Consider the following 25,330-nt stretch of genomic DNA (forward strand, 5'->3'; position numbering starts at 1 on the left):
ACGGGAAGAGTTACCATTCATGACAGGACCTACCATGCCACCTTCCTTACTCTCCAACAGCGTTCACGAGACGTCATCCTCGGCATAGACTTCCTGATCCACCACGGCGCAATCATCGACCAAAAGTCAATGTAAAAAAACGCTGTCCCATGACCAAGCGATACCACCGGAGAGCTCTCGTGGTCACCGTCTCTCGTGCTGGCTCTCTAATTTAAATCACCCTTCAGGACGGCTAGCCTGATGGTGTCGTAAACTCCAGGAATTTGACATTACCGTCGTGTATACAGCTCGCATGGAAGCACTCTGACGTGGACTGTCTATCACGCGCTCCCATTGACCAGCTGCCCAAGCCGACGACGCCTTTCAAGGTACTACAATACCCGCGCAATCTTCGCTGAACAGCAAAGAGCAGACCCAGAGCACAAAAGCCTCGTCGAGTATTTGGAAGGCAACAACAATGTTGTCCCTAGAGCGTTTAGTCAAGGACTGTCTTCGTTTTCAGTGCAACTTGAGATACTTCTAAAAAAGAACTTTTCACCAGCCTTTTTCCATGTCTTTTCACCATATCTTTTTATTGTTCCGAGAGCATTGCGTCCAGAGGTGCTGCACACCTTACGTGATGATCCGACCGCCGGACACGTCAGATTCTCCAGCACTCTGTCAAGGATACAGGCGAAGTATTACTGGATATGCCTGACCCCTGACGTCGCCCATTACGTCAAGACATGCCGACAATGTCAGCGACGAGGACACCACTGACAAGTGGATCGTCGTGGTGGCGGACTACCTTGCTCGTTTCGCCGAAACATAAGCCCGAAATATATACAGTGCAGACAAAGTGGCTGAATATTTGTTGAGAACAACACCCTGTTGCAACATGGTTCCCCAAAAGTCCTCATCACCGACGGTGTAACGGTCTTTACTGCAGAGCTCACCCAAGCTATTCTGCAATACAGCCATACAAGCCATAGGATGACAACTGTCTACCACCCGCAGACGAACCGCCTTACGGAGCGGCTCATCAAGACCATCACCGACGTGCTTGCAATGTATCTCGACGTCGAGCACAAGAAATAGGATGCGGTCCTACCATATACGAACGTTCGCTTACGACACGGCAGTACAGGAAACAACGCAATTCACGCCGTTCCAGTTGGTGTACGGCAGGATCCCGACGACGACCCTTGACGCCAAGCTGCCGCGTGTCACCGAGGAGGGAATTAAGACGTCGCGGCCTATCTCCAGCGCGCCGAGAAAGCACGACAGCTCAACCGCTTGCGCATCAAAATCTAACAAAAACCAGACAGCCGGCACTACAATCTTAGAAAACGCTACGTGGAATATCAGCCCGGCGACCGTGTTTGGGTCTGGACTCCCATACGTCGACGAGGACTTCGCGAGATCGGACCCTACAAAATCATTCGTCATCTTGGTGAACTAGATTATGAGGTTGTGCCTCATGGCGCAAGGCAACCACAGCGGTAACGCGCACGACCCGAAGTCGTCCATGAAGTGCGCCTTAAGCCGTTCTACGCATGCTAAACGCCTTTTTCTTTACTATTTTGCCTTTTCGTGATACCTTCTTTCTGGGGTTTTACATGCCAAAACCAGTTCTGATTATTAGGCACGCCGTAGTGGAGGGCTCCGGATTAATTTTGACCACTTGGGGCTCTTTAACGTGCACTACAACGCAAGCACACGGGCGTTCTTGCATTTCGCCTCCATCGAAATGCGACCGCCGCGGCGGGGATTCGATCCCGCGATCTCGTGCTCAGCAGCGCAACGCCTTAGCTGACTGAGCCACCGCGGCGGGTGTGATACCTTAACCACGTGCTTTTGTTTTAACTGTCCTGTTCTCTTTGCAGCATCGGGACGATGCTTTTTCAGAGGGGGGGCATTGGCACGCGTACTTTTTCGTTTTTTTTTCGAGGCGACCGATCGTCACCAGCTTAATTAAACAAAATCACCGCTTCGCGAAGGCTGCGCCTGTATGCACAGCAACTTTCCGAAATGGTGTCGAACGCTCTAATCAGATTCCATGCACGACGCACGTTGTTGAGCATATCCGGATACTAGCGCCACGATTTGCGATAACGCTAGAACATTCGATGCTTTATGTATTAAAGAGCCGACACACTTCGCCAAGAATCAGATTATCGGCGACCCACGATCATGCTCGCTGCTATCATCGCGCTGTAAGCGCTTCTTTTTGCTGGGCACAAGTTCACCCAATAAACATTGAAGTTTTGATACCCGTGTGTCTACTGTTGTCTTCACCGACACAACCACATGATATGAGTTGAAAATAGGAATTTTTATTTGCTACGGACAAAATAAACCCAGCGTTCTGCCTTTTCTTTAGCGGCACTCTGCTGTCCAAACTAATACGATTGAGGCGAAAGCCTTAAATGCTCATGAGTCGCAAAATCTGACCGTCCGTCATCGTAGTCGTCGGCGTCGACACTTGTGGTATAAATATCAGACAGCGTCATACGACACCTCCACCCTCCATTAAAGCATGTCAAAGTAAACTGCAACGTAATGCAAAGTAACTAAGAGCAGTCCAAGAGTTTCAAAGAGCAATAAAAGTAATTAATAATTTGAGTCCGAAAGATTATTTAGGGACAGCTTAAGAGTCCCGAAGGTTAATTAATATTAAGTAAGAGTAAGTCGAGGGTGCCAAAGAGCAATTAAGAGGAACTCAAGAGTCCCAAACAGTAATTCAGAGTTATTAAGACTAACTCGAGTTCCAAAGAGCATTAGGAGTAATTACGAGTATTTCAGGAGTCCTAACGAGTAATTACGAGTACTTCAAGAGTTCCGAAGAGTAATTGAAGTGTCCCAAGGAGCAATTAAGAGTAATTCAACAATTCCAGAAAGTAATTGGGAGTAATTAAAATGCTTCAAGAGTCCCAAATAGTATTTAAAGTATTTCAAGAGTAATTCAAAGGTTCCAAAGGATCGAACAATAGCAAATGTAATCACATCTACGCATTAAGTCTTTCACCGTCAAAGTTGTCGTGGCAATCGGTAAGGGACCCCACTGAATGTTTTTTTCACACGCATTTAAATCACACAGCTGAACACCCCATTGATTAGCAACGTATCACCACACTGGACAAAAAATTGAACGTTTGCGCCAACCAACGCAGGCACGCGATCAAATTTCACAGTAATCCCTACTAAATGTGCAGCGAAGCGGCCAGTTTTAGTAAATAAATAGCGCACTAAGCGATGTTCATTGTTACTGCGAATCATTAAAGTGCCGCATTCATAAAATTCATTCCTGTGCATGAAATTGGCGTGTTGGAATACGTGTCTGATGTCATTTTGGAAACTTTTACTGCTCAAAGTCATCCTTGCTAAAGGAGTCGTCGTGTTCCAATCAAAGTTCTGATCTTATTCCCAAGTAGTAAATGCGGCTCGCAATATAATTGCACATGGAATAAAATACATCGCCCAACACGATAATCAGGTTGAAAAGTGTGCTGCAGTGCTATTATAGCCGAGTCGCGGCGCTCGCCCACATGAAAGATAAGCTATGAATTCATAGCTTCTTCAGGCGAAATAATTAACTCAGATATGCAAGCCATAAGATATAATTAAAAGTGGAGCATGGTAAACTCACAGGCCACCACTCGGTTATAAACGCTCATGAATTCCATCCACCCAACCTATCCAGAAAGCATGACTATCTCAAAGAATGAATGACGATTCCGACGAGAATACGTCACAAGGATTACGCGTGAGTTTAGAGACTTAGCTGCATTGCGCGCGAGCACGCTGTCGCCTACAGGCCTCGATTGCCACTGCGATGTGTCCGGCCTGCGCTGCTGGTCGAGGAATTCTGCGATGTCGGGAGGCCTTTGGCCGAACCTTGGTCGAGGCGAATCGATAGAAAAACCCCGCAGTCCGAGTCGGTAGTAGGGGCACTCCCAATACACATGACCACAGTGGTAGCACAGTGGTCGTTGATCGGGCGCTCGCCATACCTCAGATTTCCTCGCGGGTATTCGGCGGTCATCGAAGTACGGTAGCGAGGTGGTCGGAGCAGCTTGCGCTACCTGCAACGCGACTGGCGACGCAACATAAGTAGGTGCGAAAGCTTGGGCGGGGCTCAGCAATGTTTCTGCGCAAGCCTTGCGCCGGGACTCGCTTGACAGAGGTGATGCTTCACTGCTGGAAAGAGATGTCAGCAGTGCCTGCTGTACTTCGTTGCGTACAAAGCTGGCGAGAGAGCTGAGTGGAGGTGGCGACGTACCGTGGTGCTTCTGCAGCTCGCAACGCAACGAATCAGCTCGCAAAGCAATGCGACGTCGCACCCGAAGCCTACCGGCGTATCCGGAGTGCAGGCGGCATTGACTTGCCGGTAGTACATGTTCCACCGTTGCTGAAGCGTCTTCTCCATCGTGGTGGCTTCGGTGAGGAACTCCGAAACAGTCTTGGGCTTATTCCGAACAAGACCGCCAAAGAGCTGCTCCTTTACGCCTCTCATCAGATGACGCACTTTCTTCTCTTCCGACATGCTCGGGTCGGCACGCTGACAGAGACGCGTCATGTCCTCCATGTACATCGTGACGCTCTCGTTGGGCTTTTGAACGCGTGATTGGATGGCTCGCTCCGCTCTTTCCCGGCGATCGTGGCTGGAGTAAGTCTCCAGTAGCTTGCGCTGAAACTCGGGCCAGGATGACAGGGCACTTTCGCGGTTCACAAATCAAGTGCGAGCACCATCCTGGAGTCTGAAGTAGACGTGCCTGAGTTTGGCGTTGTTGTCCCACTCGTTAAACGTAGCCACGCGATTGAACTCGGTGTCACCCTTTCCGCAGAATTCGCAGTGGATGGAGTCATCACTTGTTGCTGGAGGTTTCCAAATTCTGGGGCGAGACCTCGGATTCGGCGGCTTGTGCGGTGAACTGGAGTCAGCTCCAATTGTGGGGAGAGGTTCTTGCTGCCCAGTGGCGTCTCCTGCATGCGTTCAGCGTACCCAGCACCTCCACCAAATTGTCGCGTATACACTGCTGTAGATAACACGCTGAATGAGGATTCAGGCTAGCGTAAGCGTCGACGCGTGATGCCGAGACGAACCTTGCTCTCTTCCTGATCAGTCCCCTTGCTGTGCCACACCATGCTGGCAATATAATCAGAACGACTGTATGAAGCCAGAAAGAAATGTAGATAATTTTCCGAGGCCACCGCGGTGGCTACTATTATAAGAACACCCGGTCATATCTGATAAACTACGCCCTGCGCCTTCCCTACCCTCTTTCCTTGACCAACAAAAAACAGTAAGGAAAGCAGGTTTGCCTTGTCATTCATACCTTTGAAACGCAAAGACTGTTCAAGAATATATATCATCTCCTGTAAAAATTCTGCCTAAAACGTGCCCTGTGCAGAGTATGATAAAAGCAGAAATGAGGGATTATTTATGTAATATCGAATAACCGTTTTAACTCTAAAAATGTAGGTCAATTTGTAATTTTTTGTTACTCAAATATAAACATAGGAAATGAAACTCAGTTCTGTTCTTGCATTCATATGAACAGTCAAGTTTGTGACCCGGGTGCTATTGCTAGCTTCTCCCTCGTTACCACCCAAGAGGACCAGGTGAGATGCAAGGTATTCGATAGAAAATATACTGGCTTTTAGTTTTATAGGTGGCTTTACAGAAGAGAGACAAAAGAGGACGGGTCTCAATTTTCCCAGCTGCTCTTTGCTGCCGCTATACGGGGTGAATATTTTAAGTTTCACGAAATGTTTAAAAAGCGCCTGCTTAAGATTACGTAGTCGTAGTCCCTGAGCTGGATTTTTCAGAAAGGCGAACAATACTGGCGCAAGAAATCTAAACACATATTCAATGATTCAATAAACATTCATAATAAACGGCCCAATTGAAGGCTTTGTGGTCACATGGCAATTTAGGGATCACAGCCCATGAGTTTGCCATGCATATTCACTTGGAAATAATTTGTACACTGACACCAGTTGGAAATATGCGCTATGAAGCTCGCCTTAAAAATGCACGGTTGTTCGATTTACTTTTTTCACAATACGTTATTTTAGGCTCTTAACCACACAAGTAGCTGGAACGCCCTTGCATTTTATCCCACTCTTTACGATATCATATATCAAGACTGATGTCATCGTGGAAATTTATTTCAACTGGATACGTCTCGCAAACTTACTGGCTAGAACTCCTCAATAGCAATCTGTATCTGCGCTGTAAAATAATTAATTAGCAAGTTAATTGGTAACTCTAGGCTAATTAGTTGAATGTGTTTCAATTTCTCGTGCTAGTAATGTGCGCCTCTACGAACAATGAAGGTAAGGAGAACAATTATGCTATCTGCCACACGCAATTTCTAAAAATTCCGTAAGACTCCGTAAAATTCTTTGAAAGTTCTGTTGTAATTATTCCTGTATTTGCGACCATTTCACGGGAGAGGATATTTGGTCACTCACCACTTAGCTCCACCGCGTTGATCAAAAGCATAAGGCATGCTTTCGGCGCATATGTGGCAGGGGTTCATTTTGTCGGTCGCCCCGTTTGGCGGGCACTGGCTGATGAGAGACAGTTCCCGCTTGTCCGCGGAGTTGCCAAGGTTCTTTCTGTGAGATCGCGCAGCGGCCTGAGATCGCACTGTGCTCGCGTGACAGCACACGCGCACAAAATTTTGTAATGAGTGCCAGTCTCGAAGGGTGTCGCGTGCAGAGTGAACACACATTAAGCAAAATCTAGAACCTTTTTACTGGCATTCGTTGCTTGGCTATGTGATGTAATGCTTCCTCTAATGCATGGTGGTAGCTTAGGTTATTCGTATCGTCGGACGCTCGCATGAAGACAAGGAAACCTACACGATTTGCGTTTCCACATAAGAAGTATAGCTATTGCACAGATATGCTGCGATTGTTGAACTCAGAAAGGATTTACAAACTGCAAAAGTTACTGCGCTATCACATGGGGTGCTCTTACTCAAAATCTTATGGTATGTTATTGTGATATTAAGATTAAGACAAAGAACAGACGACAAAAATAAGGTATCTGCACGATCTACAATGAAACGAGGCACATTACCGTTTTTTTTTCTCTCTGCGCCTTTTGTTTTCTCGTCTAGTTACAAAAGCACCCGCTTTGTTTCTCGCTGGTTGACGTGGCTGGTAAAACTTAGCCAAAAATAATTTCATCCTTGTGCAGACTATTTCACAGGACATCGTGCATGTGTGCCTCATGACCAGTGTTCCCCTTTTGCATTCTCAGATATTCCCATTTCATTTGTTAGTTTGTGCATCAATCCGTATAACCAATTCTTTAGACGAAGTAAAGTACACTTAAGTTGATAGCCCTACGTAGTCTGTACCTCAGAGGTATCAGTAGGTTATTTTCAGGGTTGGTCGCACGTCTGATACAATTCTCCCTTCTTCTATTGGGTCTATTGTCAGCGCCAGCATGACGTTTCCTATCGACCAGCCTCTGTCCTCTTTTGCCGCAAACATAGCGATAGCAAAGTTTCTTTGTAATGGAAAGCTCTTTCTTGCGGTGTGTACGTGCATGTGTTGAGCGCCGAGTCATTCCTTCTTCCTAGGGCAATCAGCGTAACTTTTCATAGGCTGTTCTTTGTTACAATGGTGAATGTTCATTCTATTTCTTAAGGACTCATTATGTATTCTGAGCTGTGCAGAATGTTCTTGCTGATAAAAGCTTAGCATTTGCGTGTTGTATGCCACGGGTGTCTATACCTACCCAAATGCCATGGTAAAGATGGTTTCATTCTGCTGCACTTTTCGAAGTAAGGTCAGCTTCTGCTGCACCCAGCTTTTAAACTTCCGAGGGACTGTGTGAAACCTATGCTGGTAGATAGCTCCTTAAGGGGAGATGCTCCTCAGAAACATTTTTGTTTAAATAATGATGCTGGGCGAATGAAAATTCTACCACTTATAGGGCTTGATCTCTTCATTCGGAATGTACTTTTAGTTTCAGGATATCTCGATGCTTTTATGTCCTAAGTGCCACGCAAAAGTGAGAAGCAGTGCATGTTTGTGCAGCTGCTGGACTTAGCAGTTAGCATGATAGAGCAGTGCAAAATTATTTTTCTTATCCCCAACACTACACTAAGTGCTAATAAGCAAGTTAATGTGATTCCCTTTACAGGCAACATTTTAAGAGAATTTCGTATCTGGTGCTTCATATGCAGTGGCTGGTGCCCGAGTACTTTAAAAATTTTCATTGTTTAAAAAAGTAAAGTGATTGCATTAAATCCTAGATAAGTTCATTCTACATATCCTAAAAATTACGGCCATCAAATGTGATCTTGATTGGACCACAATAAGTACATAAAATGTTGTACTCAAACACCTTGTTTTGCTCAAAATAAGAAGTTGAAAAATGCGACTCAAAGTTATTAAAACTGTTTACTTCTGTTAATTATTATTATTACTTCCCGGGGAGATTGTGATGCGGCAAAGCTAACCATAGAGAGAAAAAGCTTAGGCCTACCACCTTGCACGAGCCCAATGGCGTGCGACACCGCGGTTTGACGCATCGCGCGCTTGAAAATGTGTCATATCTGTGCCTTTTCTTGCCACCTCGAGTGCTTTAACAGAGTTTATTATACTTTACCCGATCATTTCTGTCTCTGATTTCTTCATATGTGAAATAGGAGAGATCACTGTTGCTGAAATAACTAAAAACACAAAACCTATTTCTTTAATGAAAATCACCGTTTTTTGACCCGCCTCTTCCCTTAAGTCTACTTCCTCTTTTCATGTTTGTAAGGAACGTTCCAAGGTAATTTTGTCGCACTCCATGCTCTCCGGTGCATTATTACTTCGTGCAAACTGTCGCCTTGCTATTACTCTTTTTTGTTTCATCCAATATTCTCGTTCTTGCAGTTTTCAGGCCATGTGGAATGTTGACATTTATGAATACTTCGTAATGAAATATACCGCACATTAAGTTTTGCAACTGCTCCCACTCGACAACGTTTTCTACTTGTCTGTCTGATTCTTTCAAAGTGTCCAATTCATACAGCCGTTTTTTGCTAACCAAGCACCCTACCGCAAGCTCCATGCTTCTTTAAAAAATGCGCGTCAATTCCCCGTATCAGCTTCGTCATTTCCCTCCAAACAAGGCTTCGTTTATCCAGGAGACCATAGGACACTCAAACCAGCGTCGCTGAATTCCTAAAGATGTGGAGGTCGCTTACGGATGCCACAAGATGGCCTGTGGCCCATTCCAGTTGTATTTTATATATCAGAGCCCACACAGTAGATTACTTTATTCATCAGCTTCCACTCGTGGAAACGCCTTCTTGTTGAGCTGCTACATTTTTCTCCCGGTCAATTGAGGTGATCCGATGCGGTCACCACAGAAGTTGTTTTTACTGTGTTTCATCATCTCATGGTCATTTTTTTCCAAGTTTAATGTTACCGAATGAGCAACAGGAGTCAAGACAACTGACCACTAGTGGACCTGTTTGGTCAGTTCTTTTAAAGGACTAAGCTATGATGACGATGAATTCTGGTTGTAACAAACGTTTGCACTAGTCCGTCTTTGTCACGACATCGAGACAAGGTTGATGACTAAAGCGGTGGCATTCTATTCTTCTTATTTGTGTTGTTTTACGTGGCAAAACCAGTTATAATTATGAGAGACGCCGTAGTGGAGAACTCCGGATTAATTTTGGCCACCTGGGGTTCTTTACGTGCGCTACAACGCAAGCACACAGGAGTTTTTGCATTTCGTTTGCATCAAAATGCGGCCGCCGCGGCCGGGATTCAATGGAGACGAGAGACCTCGTGCTCTGCAGCGCAATGCCTTAGCCACTGAGCCACCGCGACAGGTAGCTGTAGCATTCTCAAACCAGATATAGTTCCAAATAAAAAAAATAGCGTAGTTTGCGTTAGTGACGCAAGGCTAAAAAACAGTGGAGCTGATCAGCACCTAGCTGATCCTGGCCTTACGGGTTATGATTTTCGGAATTAATTGATTATTTATCGATTATCGATTACCTATCGGTTGGATATCAATTGGCTATCGCAAGGTGAAGCGAGGCGCAGCTGTGCGCAGTGACGTCATCGCTAGGCGAGTTTTTGCGAACGCTATGCGGGGAAACGAAAAGCTTAAACAGCTCCGCTGTTAAAACACTGGAACGTTGAACTTTGTTTGCTTCAAGTAGCACTCTAAATATCATAAAGGGTGAACAACAAAGAACCTGCCATGATGACAGCTCGAGGGAGCCAGGAAACTCGCGTTGCGGGCAGAGAAAAAGTGACATTAGGCGTTAGTCATGTATCGTGTTTGATAAATCAGCAGTTGGCAATGTACACCTGTCGCAGAGTCACCACTTCGCACCCCCTGTGCGCTGCGCAGTCTTGACCTTCTCCCCTTTCCCTTTCTTCTGGAATGTACAAATGGTAAAAAAAAACGCAGCGCTGATTAAAATTTGATGTTCTTCGTTGCGTCGAACTCATCTAGTATATGTCACTGAAAACCGCACAACGAAGCAGTCATTGCACTTAAGAGGAATCTTCGGCTCACGAGTTTAAAGATATAGTGAGTGTTGGTGCGTTAAAAGAGGGATTCAGAATCTAATCACTTTCGGAAGCAGATTCTCAATTCATGCTGGACATTTCTTAAAGAAAATGTAATGAAATTGCTAAATAAACAGCAAGACACCTGACATATTTACAACAGTGTAACTCAGCAAAAAAAACGATATAATAATTGTGTAAACAGTACCTAATATTGCATAGAAAGTGCACATAAAATGTGCTCTGTTATACACAGCTATGATATATACCACCAATTTGAGAGCAGGGTTCTTGCGAATAGTTGGTAAACATATCACCAAATTCTCGTCGGTGGTAATTCCATTATATTTGTCCGTTTGCGATGCTCTAGCAGATGCCCTTTGTGAAACTGTGACATATGCTTTCGTGCCGAGTTACAGATTTGTAAGCTTTGGGCATTTATTTTATGGTTGCCACAAATTATCGAAATTTTTGTAGCTAAGTGATGTCCTAAATGAATTTTCTTTTACTAATGTTCTTGGGAATTAGCGTTCTTTCTGTAATGCAATATCTTGATTCAGATAGGCCCTGTGGTTGTCCAACAAAAAAATCGGATATATCCAGGCGTATTATTTGTGAAATATGAGATGATCCCAAGCCAAAGCTTCCTTTTATCTCAGGCCAAATGCAACAAAAACAACGAACAGCCAATCAAAATTTCGCACACACTAAAAAAATACCAGGAATGTGACATAGGAATGCTTCTTTTGAAATCAAGCAAATTAACATGGGGATACAAGTATGATACAGTATGACTTAGTAAACAGCTCATATACGAGAAGTAAATCAAGGCAAAAAAGAAATTTCATACTTATTCACGGTAGAATGCCACACCATGCATTGCAATATTAAAAAGGTCGCGCGGTTCTCTAAAAAAGGCATTTCATGTTTTTTGCTGAACTCTGTAACTAAATTAACAAGCACGGTCTCAAGCACGCACAGGTAAGCATGAGCACATCTCACTCGGTGACCGCGGAAACTCGCTGCCAAAACAGTTAAGTGAAGAAGCGCGATAGCTGCAGCAAGCGAATTGGCCTTCGTGCTCTATGCTGCTTCAACGCGACCTAAATGTAGCAATGTCGTTCTTAGTGCTTCAAATGGATGCATTCTACTGAAAGTTGTCGGCGTTGACTGTTCGGTATTGCCGGCCTTTTGAATTTCACTGGTTTTCCGGAGCGTATACCGTTTAATTGGGAACGAGGAAAGTGGCACGAAAAATGCGGGAAAAGAAGAAAGAAATGTCGCAGTTTCGCCAGAGAGCCGAAGCGTCCATTGCGATACCAAATCAGTATACAAATATACCAATTAAGGAGATTAGGTTTAATGGCCGCGTAAACTTGTATAAACATTCGCTTACTAACTAAATTAACAAGCATGGTGTCACGCACGCACAGGTAAGCATGAACACATCTCACTTGGTGACCGCTGAGACTCGCTGCCAAAACGGTTGAATGAAGAAGCGCCATGGCTGCAGCGAGCGAATTGGCCTTCGTGCTGTATCTTGCTTCAGTGCGAACTAAACGTCCGAAACCACAGCACGTTCCATCCTACCGGCACTCGGTGTGGCCTACTTTGTCAACATCGCAGATCGATTTGAAGGTGAGGGCCGCACGGGTGCGTAGTTTGGGCACGTCGCACACCACATTCAAGGTACGGCGTCTACGCGGCAGCAGGAGCCGCCAGAGTAGAACGCCCTGCTTCCTCTCTGCCTCGTCTCCCGCCGTGCTATGCGCGCGAGAGAAGACAGCGCGCTTCCGCCCCGCCTTCCTCCCTAGCGTGCGGTACATTGAGCCGCGATTGCGGGCTCACCCTCGTACGCTTTCATTCGCACACACAGCGTACTGCGCGCAGCGATGATGTTATTGTGTGTCGAATTTATGCGGAACATAACTGCGGCGGCGACGCAGAAATGCGCTTGGAGGTTATATATAATTGATATCGCACTAAAAGCGTATAAAACACAGTCCTGTTTAAGTGGGCGCTCGCACACATCTCTGAAGGCGCGAGAGAAACACATAAAATGACAATACCCCAATGCCACATCCAACTCTACAGTGTGCACATAGTCAGTTGAGCTAGATTAGCGTTTAGTTTATGTGCTAGAAGCACGTGATAGAACTTCAAAAAATCAATTACCAAGAAACAACATCAATATGACGCGGATGTATTGCCATCCACGTAAAAACCACCGAATTCGACTGACGCCCTCTGCGAATAAAAAAAAATCTAGGCGAATACATCAGAACGCGACCTGAGCAAGCAGCCTTAGAACATTATGACGTTATCTGCCACCAGTTTCTGAAAGTCAAGGGTATTTTGTGGTTACGCCTTATTTTTTTATGGTGCGTGCATATAAAAGAAGTTGAGTGCAGAGCGTAGCAATACTCTCACAGCACATGTTCGGACGTCCGCATTTGGGTTTTGTTATCAGGTACACCTGATAAGCATTAATAAATACGTCTGTTGTACGTTTCACCACAGCCAAATGTAACAGCTTCGCTTGTTGCCAGGAGAGGGGCTGGTTGCACTATCGCTTCTACTGTAAACGATTGCGATATCCTTCAGCATCGCAGCATCTCACTAGTGAGATAATTGCTTGTTGCGAAAAAGAAGGGACTCTGCGTAGCTCGTGCATATTGACTGGCAACTGCAGTTTATTATTGCGATAGCAATTATATGGACACTTCAACCGGATTTCTGCCGTCGGCGTCGCCGTCGCCGTCGCCGTCGCCGTCGTCGTCGCCGTCGCCGTCGCCGTCGCCGTGAGGTTCCGTATAGATAAAATCTTCGCCGCGCGCCGTATGCCCCAGCGGAAGCGTGGGGGGACGCGCGCTGTCACGGAGAGCGAACGCACTCAATCTCCCACGCGCAAGCAAGGAAGCGGAAAGCCAGCGCCGGAGGGAGCAGGGGGGGGGGGGGGGGGGGGCACTTCTCTGCCAACAACCGCGCTCGTCGCTCGTCCGCACAGTCTCTTATCTCTCCCACGCGCAAGCCAGGAAGCGGGAAGCCAGCGCCGGAGGGAGCATGGGGGGGGGGCGCACTTCTACGCTTTCAACAACCGCGCTCTTCGTTCGTTCGACCGCACCGTCTCTTATTTCCACACGGCTCTGACCTTTATGCCGCTCAGTTTCCGTTGATAGACCGCAGCGGGCGAAGGTACGTTGCGCTGCCAGCGTTTTGACAGTCGTTGGCTGCAGTCATTCAGTGTGATCTATTCATGTTTGTTTGTGCGCGCTCACACCACGCTTGTTCATTCAGTTAGTAATAGTCGGGCCACATTTTCCAACGCACGCTACGCATGCAATGCTGCCCAGATCGGCAGTGCAGCACTACAGGTGTGTCCCTTCGCACGCGCTGCCCACGGTAAGCGCTTCTCATCAACACCACCGTTTCACACGCGCCTTCTCGTGGTCATCGAGTCTCTCTTCATGTCGGTCTACTTACGCCGCAGCACACCTGCTTACTTAATCAGCTCATGTTTACTACAATTCATATTGCTACCAAGGCCGCTCACCTTACTTCGTATGACATTGCTGTGTTGCTATCGCATTCATTGCTTCGCCCTTAGGGCGAAACTGTGACATTTTATAACATACAAAATGCACGAAAATTCGCTTTCAAAGCAAGACCCATTGCTGGCAATTGCTTAGCAGATTCCACGCACTCTATGCAAATGCATTTAAAGAGGAACTTCACATCGTATTTATGACATTTGCAGTCTGTCCACAACATAGTAAAATGTGATGAGGCGGCTCCTCCCATGAGGTTGCACCTCACAGGTGTTTCAGTTATAATTCTTTAGATGTGGACTCTCGCTGAACATGCTCAGAAATGAACCTCTTCAAGCGAATATTTCTTTGCCTAGAACCCAGTGGTTTCGCTGGGATTGGTTGGTCAGTCTTTGGACAGGTTATTGCCGCGTGTAAGCATTTGCACTCTGAAAAAAAAAAAACAATTTTGACAGATATCAGTTCTGATGAATGTCTGCATTATTTCGATTAACATTGAAGCAATATCTAGGTACACCAGATTGCTACCACAGATGTGCTTTATGCATATATAAGGTGAGGATGCATCCTGGTTTCTCCGTCACGTTTCGCTCTGGCCACACTGTACCATGTAGTGGCGCCACCGCCAAGCCAACACGTGGCGCATGTCGCGAACCACCTGTGCCACACACCCAATGACCCAATTTCGTCTGAAAAAGGTTCATTGAAGGGCCTCTAATACTCTGTGGCACCTAGTCTTATTTTCCAATTCTATACATGGATTTGTTAGCATTAGTATTGCAGCCTTCTAATAAACAAAAATACCAACATTCTTGAAGCAGCAGTACTCGTGTGATAATTAGGAAAAGGTAACATGTTATATTTTTATAAACTTTAGTGTTTTATCGCTGTTAGAAGGAAGACCAACTTACCAGGCAAATAAAAACCTGCAAAGAAAGGTTACTATACATATGTTATAAAGCTGACAGCAGATGAAGATGAACTTAGCATGTTTATTGATTACTATTTCACTGATGCACCCCGGCCCGGAGTTCGGCTTTCTTCAGAGGTGATACACTTGGGAAAAGAGCCTGCGCCTAAATTCCCAACGTAACTTTCATGAGGCCCCCACCCCCTGTCTATGAAAAAAGGAGTTTGGCGGTCCCATGCCACCAAATTCCCAATCCCTGGGTCTCCTTCCAAGCGTCTGAAACTCCCGCAGTGGCCCACTACCTGGCCTATAGCGGGCTCGTACCTATTTTTCCCAGTAGGAACCCGGCAGCAGTACTCGTAAGCCTCTCACCGCAGCCCCGGATTTTCGACTAAACACAGCTGTCCTGAGGACACGCGGCCTCCACGGAACCTCGGAAGTCTGTGTACGGCCTCCTTTCGATATGGTGGTCCATAAAAACGGAGCACTAAGTTGTAGTACATTTCTACTCAATTTAAACAACTGGTCAACCGACCAGTTGTTTAAATTGAGTAGAAAGGCACCGGGATTCGATCCCAGTACCTCCCGCATACAAGGCAGACGCTCTATCATTTCACCACCGCTTCAGGGCCGAGCAGCGGAAATGCAACTCAGGGAATCGCCATGCGCTGGCTATGTAAAATGGAATATTTTAATAAAGGGTAAAAATAGCTTTGCTCGGGCAACGAATAAAATTCTGCGTCCCGGTACTTTGATATCCACCCTGTAGAAAAGTACGAATGAAAATCATAGCATGAACTAATATAAGCTGTAAAAATCGTCCATTACATAACCACTTTTGGTAATATTTTTGGGAACATAGTTCAACGGTGACCTCAGAATTTCTGGTTTCCTATACTAAAGCTGCGCGCCAGACAAAGGGTTCGACTTATGTTATCTCGCTTACCTATGGTTTTCCCAAACCTCTCGGTTAGCCTCCTATTCAACTATGCTGCCTACCTAAACAGGCACAATGGGGCAAGGTAGTTTTAGGTTCTTCGTTTCCGCAAAATACAAGATAAAAACAAACAACAGTGGATCAGTGAGAGCTCGAGTAAATTTTCAACGGAACAAAGAGGTAGTGGAAATCATTTTAAATAACGACACAATGTAATGCGAGATGACATAGTTAGCGATGACAAAATATACCGTAATGACATAAGAAACACGTTCACCGGTGGCGTAAGTGAAGCAACGTAGGTGGGGCTACTTGCATGCTACCAAAGGTAAATAAGTTCCCACAGTCGTCAACACAGCTTTAGTTGAGTAACGCCGTGGAGACGTCCTGGAGTACCACTTAAAAAAAGAAAAATAACGTAATTTGCTAATCGTAATATAGATGGTTGTGTGACGTAATTATTACTTAGGAAGGTGCCGCTATTTCGATATACCGAAGCAAATAAAGCAATGTTTTGTAGATTATTGTTTATGTGCTGCTAGCCTTCTGGCATGCGCTATCTTTGAGAATTGAATAATTGTTAATAATGCGAAATAATAGTCGTGGTTTCCGGACCATTACGTTTCTCCTGGGACAAGTCTTTCTGCCCGTCAATGTCTTCTTTATCATCGAGTCGATGCTCTTCAAGGAGGAGGGGTAATGCCACAGGCTTGTGCGACTTGCTCCCAGACGAAGACACGCGGACGGTCTAGATCACGAGCTAGCGCCCTGGTATTTTGTCGGTGCTGCGCTGCCCCTTCGACGACTCGGGCTAACTTTAACGGCATCTTTTAGAAGTAGCCTGTCTTGAAATATCGCTACGCCTATAGGCTACTTGATGCTGCAAGCGAGGCAGCTGGCTGGTCAAGACGGCATACCCATGCTAGGCGACTTCAAGGTATCGCACAAGGCGTGGTGGTAAGTAAAACACACCAAAAATGGAACTAGTTGCATAACATCATACATCATCATCGACTTACGGATAGTGGCGGACCCGACCTGTCTAACCAGGATAGGCAACAGCACGCCACACGACGCCTGGCCCTGTCCTGCGCTCTCGTCCAGACTTCGGGACGTCGAGCAGGAAAAGACTCACGAGAGCCTAGGAAGCGACCACGCAATACTCGGCATCGCGGTACACTTGGGAAACTTTTCACGAAGAAAGATACACAAACCAAAATCATGGACTGGGCGTAGTTCCGGGGCGAAAGAGAAATGCGAAAAGCCTAAGCGATAAGGAATTTGGAGGTCTCGACTAAAGACCTGCTATTACACAAGTGGAGAATCTCGTCATAGTCAGCTGAGGAGATGGTGAAGCAAGTGGTACAACCTGTAGAGAAAAATTCGCATTCTGAAGCTACTGGACGAGGAGGAGCGCTACGCCGAGCTGCACGACAGAACTTGGACCAGGGCTGGCGCAACGCAAAACTTTCCAGTCTGTTGTAATTAAAAATCGGCCATTAGTCCTCCCTGATAGGTTAAAAGGGCTCGGGCTCTGCCCGTATCAGCGCGGCACCCGCCACATAGGCTGGACCCGAACCATTTTGACTTATCAGGGAAGGCGAACGGCGCATTTGGAATAAAAACAGTTTCGAATAGTTTAACGTTATACCACCCCAGTTCTGTAACTCTCTTCAAGGAGCTCTGGTGTCTACTAGATTCAACCCATAGCAAGAGAAAAAGCCAGCGCACGGTGAGCGAAATACTACACAATTATGGAGGTACCGATTATCAGTTATTGCGTACTCTGCTAAGTACGTACATTCGCCAGTCTATACACTTAGCACAGTCATCGGCTGACGTCGCTACACTAGAAAACACCAATAAATAAATAGACAACTTGCATGACACAACCGTGCAAGCAATAGTGGAAGTCTACAATGTAAGTACACTTGGCCATAGGAACCTGACCGCAAGAATTCAACCATGTTGAGATCATATCACACTAATACCAACGCGGGGAAGCTGGTCCTGCTTGGAGAATTCAAGACCGATTTCTGTCACGTCTTGCCTCATTGAACTGATGGAACGCGTAGTCCTAGACAGACTTAACACATCTAGCTTCAAATGATGCCGAACATGGTATTTTGTTTACATCCCAAGTTGTCAATGCATGACATGCTTCTATCTTAAAGGAGAAGTACCGACTGCAGCAATGCCGTGTCGTTGGAAAGCAAATCTCCAACTAAACCTGAAGGGGGCGTTTGTTAACATGGGGTATGAAGACTAATAGCTATTCTCATAGACACGAATTACTCCCGATGAATTGCGACTGCTTAAGGGCTTTACTCGCGGATCGTAAAGCCATGATAATACCGGAAAACGTTCGTTTACGGAAAGTATACAGACGAAGTATAGAAGCGCCAGAAGATGCAATGCTGTCGCCGTCGCTTTTCAATGTGGTCATGATGAGACTCCCAGGACAACTCGAGGAAATATAGGATATCAAACGTGTCTTGTACGTAGACGACCTCACGAAAGGAACGGTTGGAGATTCCATGAAAGAACAAGGCACACTACCGTAGTAATAGTTGTCGTAGCAAGACACACGAAACAAAGTAGACAATGAACTCCGGAGAACTCGGAGCTCCTCATAATCAAAAAGCGCTCACGGGGACGATCAAATACCCATCGTCAACGATCAGCTTGCGAATGGGTCGTATAAAAATTCCCGAGTTGGACAGACTTCATGCTGTCGACTTGGGCTCGACGGTACGTCGCATTGAGTCCATGTATCCGTTGCGTACCGTCGACTTGGACATGGACTCCGGGGCTTAAAAGCTTACGGCGCAATCAGCAGGCACACGTCTGCGCCCGAGAAGACGTAGACCAGGAAGCACGAGAGGGACGCGTCGAGCAGTTTCAGCCGCAAGCCGATACCATTTACCTACACGCATATCCGACACCACCACCTCTCACGAAGAACAGTATCACCACGGCATAAAGCTCTCACGTGATAGGAAGCTCTTGTATGGCACAAACTGTAAACAAACATATATGGACACTTCAATCGGTACCACGGTATACAACCTGCGCTGTATTGTTATAAGTGGTCACTCTGCGATGAATGCGCAACGCTCTACCATATGGTATAGGGATCTGCAATCACGCAAGAGCTCACACCCATGGCACACCCCACTACACGGCATCCGTACGCAGGACTGTCCAGCTCCAACTCGACGGACCAGCTCGAACTGGTCAACCGAGCGAGAAGGGCAGCTAAGGCCACTGCACTCCTGGACTGAGGAGACCTCCTCACTACAGAACGGTAGTAGTAGGGGTTTCTTAAGAAAAGTTACGCTTATTTCTGCTGCCCAATAGGGAGCACGGCGCAGCGTCAGGGGAAAGGGAAGTGGGAGAAAAGATGTGAGGAAGGGAAGAGAAGGAGAAGCAGCAGTAGTATCATCCGATCATGGACGAGGACGGTGGTTAAGGCGATGGCCTGCTGGGGCGAGTGCTTAGCGATGGGCGGGGATCCCGTTCGACTCCACAAACTCCAAGAGGCTATGGAGAGCTCGGAGGTGGCGAGGCGAAGGGAACAGGAGGTCGCTGGTTGTCGCAGCAGGTAGACCCTGTTGCCTGTAGGCAGTTATGACCCGTGAGCTGTCCTGTTCCAGCGCTGGAAAGCACAGAGAAGGTGGTCGAGGGTCTCGGGGTCGCCGCAACGTTCGCAGGCGGGTGAGCTGGAGCGTCCCTTGGCGTGCAGCCGAGCCGCCATCCAGACACAGCTCGTGAGCAGTCGAAGCAACGTTGCGCGTTCCCTCCTGGCAAGGCCACCTTCTGGAAGTAGCCTGGAACCCTTGCAGTTGTCCAATCTGGCATCCGAGTGAACGGTTGCGAGCAGTTTTTTGAGGCGCTGCCTCGAAAACTCAGAGGAAGCGACTGCTTGTGTGAGCGGCACTTAAGGATGGTGGGAGGTTTTTCCGAGGGTGGAGGTACCTACGCTCAATTAGCTCGCGTGCTATTTTTATAACCTTTATTTTCCCTCTCTCTTTGACCGGTAAAATAGCCCTAATTTCGAACATTGCAAGACGCCTGAAATGTTCCAATGCATTTTATGTGATTGCCCATCATAGATGCCGCAGAGGCGGTCGTTGGATAGTTTCCTAGCACAGTGTTGACAGCCAGTCGCTGTTGAAAAACTCTATTCTAGGTATATGGCTGCATACTGCAACTGCAAGACAGACATCGAAATCGCCGTTGAAATTCCCGCATGACACGAAACTAGACAATCAGATTTAGTTGGGTGACTGCCTAAATGCGTAAAGTACTCATAAAGCACATACTCTTTTCCTTTGTCTCATCATCACTCATCAATATAGTTACACTTCTCTTCCCTGTTTCCCAAAGCACAGTAGCAAACTGCAGAGTACACTAGCTCAGGTCAACCTCTATGCTTTTCCTGTAAGGAAGATATGTCTACCTTGAACTAGAATTTTATCCAAGTTACACTAAGCCTTGTAGCACCTCATAATATAAATGGCCTATAAAAGACTGCTGTCATCAGTCGGAGAGAAAAGTGATAGTGACCGAAGACAACAATGATCGCACTGTACTCACCTAGTTGAATCACAAACTCACGCGACTTTAGCGGAGCACGCTAACCAAAAGTAGAATGCATAATAAACCTACAACAGTCACCTGGCTGAATTACGCGAAGTTCTGCACATCCGAACTAATTACAATAGGCCAATGAAGTGTGTTCTCATACCTCGAAAAATGCGTTAATCGCCTAAGCTATATGATTGCACGCCTCGGCTCGGCTCTGTTTAATTCTTGTATCTTAGGTTGTTCATGCAATGTTGAAGCTATACATATCTTTTTGGGCTGCGGCTTATGGGGCACTGGCATTTATCGTAAATATTACGTAGCCTCATTCAAAGATCCTGTAGAAAGCAATGACAGAAAGTCAATAAGTGGTATATGCATGCGAGTATTTTGTAAGGGAGCTCTTTAGCTGTACCAAAATTAAATACTATTTTTTACTGTCTCTCATGTCACATGTTCTTATAAAACGTTCAAGTCGCCTTTTGAAACCACATACCCAGGTCAATTATTGGCTGCTCTAAGGGGCAGGGAGAAAAATCATTCATTCACCATCCTGAAACGAATTATTCTGCTTTATACGATGCGGTTGTGTGTAACGAAACTGAGCACACTGATGTGAAATGTAGCAACATTGGTTTATCAGAGGGTTCACTTTACTTGCAAGTAAGGACCCGTGTTCTTATTTTTGTCTTACCACTGTTGTAGGTGCCTGACAATAGCGAAGGCGTGTGCAAATGTGTAACCGGCAACGCAACGGGATACATTGTCATACTTTAGAAATGTTCATTAAGTTCTTACTGTGTAGTCATTTAATACGCGTTTGCAAATTCAGTCATAGTTTATTAATGTTCATTAAGTTTATGCTGTGTAATCATTCAATACCGGTTTGCACATTCAGCATACCAACTGTGTCGATAAGTCTACATCGTTTGTAATTCTAATTTGAAAGCTAATGTACCGTTTAGTTGCTCCTGTCCAGTATAATAAGCAGCGCACCCTGTAAAACAACGCAATGGTACTTTCACCCTTGAACTAAACATCTAACCAGCGGGTGTTTCAATTCAAATTGAATAGATGCTTGGTTGATTGACTGAAGCTCCAACCAATTTATTCTACAAACTTTAAGGAGCTGTTTAATTGTCGTAAGCCACAGTAGCATAATGGTTCATTGCAAGCGACGGCATAAGAAAGACTTGAGATGAAAACCTACAGATGCCGATTATTTGCCAATACAGACCAAGGTGTCCTCGTCCTAGTATTGACAGTTTTCAAAAGAACAGTTCGTCTTGATAGGGCGATGAGCGATTTACACATTCATCTCAGAAACTTCAAGAATATTCCATAATTGCGCTTCTAAGAAACCACAAAAGGTAATCTTTTCTAGCTGGAACAAAAGAAGACCTCGGAAATAGATGTGCCATTACGTTTCAAGATTCTGTTTTTCCACTTGTTGACGTTTTCTGATGATGTGCAGGGTGCGCCAGTGTGGTTGTAACTACATTACCAATATATCTCTGTTATCAACACTATCGTCTGTCTCCTACAGCTGCGACATACCCAATGCGTCGTTTTTTGTTAAAAAAGTCCAAGCATAAATCCGATCAGAATTCCATAATAAACTTTCTCTTTGTATTTCAATGTTCTCTTGAAACCGACCAACCGACCAATAGCTATTGTTTACTATTTTGATGAGCCCTGAGGTTACTGGTGATACCAGTATTCAAACTCAGTTAATTCGGCATAAGAGACCGATGTGTTGGAAAAAAAACGGTAGTACCAGCAGGCAACTGCCCATTGTGACTCTATATACCTTTTTATTGGTGCCGCTACTGAGAAGTTCCCTCATTCCGCACTGTCATAATCTTGATCTGCAATGAAGAAAGCTCAAGATAAGCACAGCTCACATTCAACGGGATTATCACTATACACACGGTGACCATATGTTTCAGAATGAATATATATATACGAAATTGTGGAGTCAAATAAAGTATGTAGTTACAGTATACCCTTCACAATTTGTTATTTTGCTATCACACCTGATCAAATTGCTGTGCTAGTTTCTAGGCACGCAAATGTGCGCAGACCTCACGAAGCTCCTTTTCCAAGACCTATTAGCGCTGAATTGAACACATAATTCTTCTTCTTTCTGGGGTTTTACGTGCCAAAACCAGTTCTGATTATGAGGCACGCCGTAGTGGAGGGCTCCGGATTAATTTTGACCACCTGGGGTTCTTTAACGTGCACTACAACGCAAGCACACGGGCGTTTTCGCATTTCGCCTCCATCGAAATGCGGCCGCCGGGGCCGGGATTCGATCCCGCGACCTCGTGCTCAGCAGCGCAACGCCCTAGCTGACTGAGCCACCCCGGCGGGTTTGAACACATAATTAAGGCATACTATCCGTGTTGCTCAAAACGTATATATTATTTGTAAAGGAATTTGTTATGCTAAGAAGAGTGAGATTTCGGAGGGTTGAGTCAAGTCTGATCGTGTATTTTTTATATGCTTTGTATTATGCCTAAGGGCAAGTTTTCGAAATTAAAAAAAAAACCCCAAGCGGGTGCAACATGTTGGCGCGACGCAGCACAGCTAGCCAACTAATTACCTTTGTCTATTAAAATTAGCCGACCAGCAACCAAACAGGCACTGCCCTAATACTGTTTACAAAGAATACATGAAAAGGATACTTACAACGTCGTCGGTGAAATCGATGCCTTTTGTGGTGTTTCCTGCTCCTGGAAAATGGACTAGGCCCAGGCTTCTCCTTCGCACAGACGCTAGCTGCGTTAGTTTAACACAAACCTAATTTTAGCACTTATAGTAGATAAATCATTAAAGGGTCTAACGAGACTTTACGTTCTTAAGGATAGTGAAAATCCCAAACTAGTCCCTCTCATGCGACTTTTGACGAAGATGAAAGCTAAATGCACCACTAGGAGATAATGACAATGAGACTGGCCTTACGTAAGGTCCCGGTACGCCACTATATATACTACAAGAAATTGGCTGTATGTTTTAGCTTCTCGACTAACTTGTTATTTTACACAAAAATGTTTGTCGAAGTGACACACTGCACATCTCTGGACACTTTAATAGCCCATTTCTAACGCTGCGGCAGTTTAGTGCATGCACGTAAGGAGAAGGAAGAGATTTTAGGAAGAGAAAGGAGGGGAGGTTGTCCTGGAGAACGCATTTCTTGCCTGCTACTCTTCATTAGCGTAAGGGGAAGTTGGAGGTACAGGAAGAGTGACATAGACGGCAGGTGACTGTGGTATAGCACAGTGAGCTGCTACATATGAGGCGTCCTACGTGCAAACTTTAAAATTATGCGATTGGCCACGTAGCTGGAAATAACCAAGGTAATGTGATTTCGCGTCCCTTGCAGATACTCAGATTATTTTTTGCATTCCGCCTCATTACATAATAGGTCGTAATAAATCAACTTCTCGAATATTATGAATAGATGAAAAGTGTCATAAATAAAATTAGTTAGCAACATGATAAACTAGCGATACACCTTCCTGTTGCTGAATGCGTGCTTCATAAAAGCGTTTTTGCGAGCACGAGTGAAGGTCGCGAATACACGCAAAAATGCCGCGCGATTGGCTGCGCTCTTTAGTGCTTTTGTTATTGATTTGATATTTCATGTTTCATGTACACCTATTAGCGATTCTAAGTGGTCACGTATCAAATCGATTCCCACCGGGTGTAGCCATTTAAACTGGCGTATGAGGTATGATTTCGTATATCTCCTCTCCCGAGGAGAACGAAAATTTGTTTGTAGTATATGGAGCCTTGCTTTATCGAATATATGGCCGTGTTCATTCAAGTGGCTGGCTATTGCTTTAGGTAAATCTTGTTTTGTATATGTGCCATGCCCGTTGAGTCTGGGATGAACGTGTTATCCAGTCTCACTTATGTGTTGTTTAGACAGTCTAGAAAGTACACTGCGTTGCTCGATGTAAGCCTGTAACTTGAAATTACAATCCAATGCAGTACTTTTTGTTGTAGTATTAAACTTTGTATGTTGCGATGTGGAGCACTTGGGGCGGCCACAGCAACCGGATGTTTGCTTTGTCTTTGTCTTTAGTTTCGCATGCACAACAATGTACTCGATATAAAGTTTGCGTATGTAGGCAACTCTGGGCAAATCGGTTCAATTTGGGGTTGCTGGTCAGATTAGGTAGTATATATTGAGGATGTTGTTCACGTCTCGAAGTGTGTTTGAGAATGTAGTAGTAGGAAGACCGCTTGTTGTTCTTGTGATCTTAGGAAAAGGTTCAGGACCTCGGCTCGCTCAAATTTAGTTGCATCGGTGTTGGCTTTTTGAAGGGCAGTGTTCCGGTAGTTCTGGTTTGATAGGGTTCCGTTAAAGTGATCGAGCACTACCCACAGTGCCATCTTCGAAACTACATGGACGGCCACCTCAGTGGTCTGTTGGCCCCATGCACTAACTGTTACGTCAGAACCCGAGCAGATTAAGGAGAAATTTATATCACAAATGCTAATGGCACTATTCTATCGCACGCCTTTTGAAGAAAACAGACTAATCAGTAGTAAAAGTTCTCCCTCTCACCGCCTGTCATGACCCAAGTGTTACACTAGAACGCCAAACTGCATCTATCAATCAACAGCTACTCACTTTCACAAGCACTGTTACACAGCTCGCACGATGCAAATCTGTTCTTGTTTCCACCACAGCCTCCATAAAGAAAAGGTCGACAGGCTGACATGCCCCGGTCGAAGTACCACTGATAAGACAGATTCCATCCAACCTTGCAGTTTCCAATATCCTTTGGTAACGAGCACTCTGCCTTGCGC

The 25,330-nt window shown here is 45.5% G+C and overlaps 1 protein-coding gene and 1 long non-coding RNA gene across 2 annotated transcripts in view; both read right to left on the reverse strand.

Annotated features, from left to right (window-relative positions):
• Window positions 1-25,330, reverse strand: part of LOC119459609 (kappaPI-stichotoxin-Shd2a-like) — a 63,665-nt gene that overhangs the window by 31,446 nt on the left and 6,889 nt on the right. The gene's annotated exons all lie outside the window — the stretch shown is intronic.
• On the reverse strand, window positions 22,304-25,246 carry LOC119459610 (uncharacterized). The gene is made up of 3 exons (XR_005193708.2): window positions 25,152-25,246; window positions 23,201-23,290; window positions 22,304-22,377 (listed from the first exon to the last, which is right to left on the reverse strand). It is a non-coding gene; the product is annotated as an uncharacterized LOC119459610 (long non-coding RNA).

The sequence above is a fragment of the Dermacentor silvarum genome, chromosome 7, assembly GCF_013339745.2.
Source record: "Dermacentor silvarum isolate Dsil-2018 chromosome 7, BIME_Dsil_1.4, whole genome shotgun sequence".
Taxonomy (NCBI): domain Eukaryota; kingdom Metazoa; phylum Arthropoda; class Arachnida; order Ixodida; family Ixodidae; genus Dermacentor; species Dermacentor silvarum.